We start from the raw sequence: 2,256 nt of genomic DNA, 5'->3' as shown, positions 1-2,256 counted from the left end.
TGGAAACCCAAAATCTCTGTAAATGTTTATGAAAATTAATAAAATATAATTATAGAAAAAAAAAAGAAAATGAAAAAAAAAAAGACTCTTTTCCAGCACCACAACTCAAAAGCATTGATTCTTCTTCTGTCATCCTTAGTTCATTATCCAGCTCCAGCTCTCTGATGTACAGGAAGTAATTGCAAAGACCATGGCCTGGATTAGGAGCATCTTAGTCTCTAGACTGACACTGCTGCTTTTCAGTACTCTGAAGAGGTCCCTCAAAGCAGATTTTCCCAGTGCAATTCATCTTTTGATTTTTTTCTTGACTGCTGGTGCCAAGAGTGTTGATTGTGGAGCCAAAAAAGCTATAATTGTTAACAACTTGTGCTGCCATTTGGGCTTGTGGTGAGAATCTTTTTCTTCTTGATGTTGAGCTTCAATACATATTGAAGACTATAGTCCTTGACCTTCTTCTACACCAAGTACTTCAGGTCCTTCTCAGTTTCAGCAAGCAAGGTTGTGTCACTTGCAATAATGTAGGTTGTTGAGTCTTCCTCCAATCCTGCTGCCACATTCCTCCTCATAAAGCTCGGCCTCCTGAATTATCTGTTATATAGATTGAAAAGTTATTAAGTCAGGACACATCTTTAACACACTCCTTTCCTGATTTTGAACATGTAGTAGTTTCTTGCTCTATTCTAAGGATTGCTTACTGGTCTAAGTATAGGTTTCACATCAGCACAATCAAGCATTCTGAAATTCCCATTCTCCTCAAGGTTAGCCACAATTTGTTGTGATCCATACAATCAAATACCTTTGAATAGTCAATGAAATACAGATAGACATACTTAATGGAAATGCTACAGAAGAGCACTGAATAATATGTTCTAATCCTGCTGAAAATGATCCAGAAATGACTGGAAAAGTACACTGACAGAGAACTACTAGAAATACAAGCTGGGTTTAGACTAGGTTGTGACACTACAGACGTTACTGCCAATGTCAGATGGATCATGGCAGAAAGCAGAGTGTACCAGAGGAATGCCTATCTGTGTTTCAATGACTATGCAAAGGCATTTATTTGACTGTGTGGATCACAACAAATTGTGGCTAATCTTGAGAAAAATAGGAATCCTAGAACATTTGATTGTGCTTATACAAAACCTATACCTAGACCAGGAAGTAGTCCTCTGAACAGAGCAGGGAAATACTGCATGGTTCAAAGTCAGGAAAGGAGTGCATCAAAGATGCATGCAGTCTCCATACCTTTTCAATCCATATGCAGAACAGATCATTTGGGAAGCAGGGCTTTATGAAGAGGGATGTGGCATTAGAATTGTAGGTAGACTCTTCCGGTGGCAAAGCAGCGGATTTCTCAGAACCAGGCAAAATGGAGCTCGAGGCAATGAGCAGAAACACCAGCCCGGTGAACCTGTCTGTCTTCCCCATCTGACCGTGGTGCTATTGGCCATTGGCATGTTCTTCGCCGCCTGGTTCTTCATTTACGAGGTAACCTCTACCAAGTACACACAGGACATCTACAAAGAGCTGCTCATCTCCTTGGTGGCCTCACTCTTCATGGGCTTCGGGGTCCTCTTCCTGCTGCTCTGGGTCGGCATCTATGTATGACTGCCGAGGGTATGCATCTGACAGCTTCACTGAATCCCTGCTTTTGTAAATTAATATTTTTGACTTCTTTTATTAACTAGTGCTGGAAGCATTCCACCTTCTGCCCCACAATAAAGACAGGTGTGTGACAGTTAAAAAAAAAAAGAATTGTAGGTAGACTCATCAACAACCTACCTTATGCAGATGACACAACTTTGCTTGCTGAAACTGAAGAAGACCTGAAGTACTTGCTGCAGAAGGTCAAGGACTATAGTCTTCAATACTGACAGAAGCTTAACATCAAGAAGACAAAGATTCTCATCATTGGGCCAACTGTCAGTATCATGACAGATGGAGAAGAGATTGAAGTTGTTAACAATTACAGCTTGCTCAGCTTCACAATCAACATTCTTAACACCAGCAGTCAAGAAATCAAAAGGTGAATTGCATTAGGAAAATCTGTTGTCAGGATCTCTTCAGAGTACTGAAAAACCAACAATGTTCGTCTATTAATAGAAAAAAAAATCAATGCCTTTGAGTTGTGGTGCTAGAGAAGAGTCTTGAACATAATACCATGGACTGCCAAGAAAACAAGTAAGTCTGTCTTGCAGAGGATGAAACAAAGTTTCTCCTTGGAGGCTGGGATTTTTTTTTAAATTTTATTAG

General features: G+C 40.0%; 1 pseudogene; it reads left to right on the top strand.

The window, feature by feature from the left end:
- Window positions 1-1,372: 1,372 nt before the first annotated feature.
- On the top strand, window positions 1,373-1,611 carry LOC102848785 (annotated as a pseudogene).
- Window positions 1,612-2,256: the final 645 nt, after the last annotated feature.

The sequence above is a fragment of the Elephantulus edwardii genome, unplaced genomic scaffold, assembly GCF_000299155.1.
Source record: "Elephantulus edwardii isolate Elephantulus edwardi_28Jun2011 unplaced genomic scaffold, EleEdw1.0 scaffold00314, whole genome shotgun sequence".
NCBI classification, from domain to species: domain Eukaryota; kingdom Metazoa; phylum Chordata; class Mammalia; order Macroscelidea; family Macroscelididae; genus Elephantulus; species Elephantulus edwardii.
This window is presented reverse-complemented; position numbering and strand designations above follow the sequence as displayed.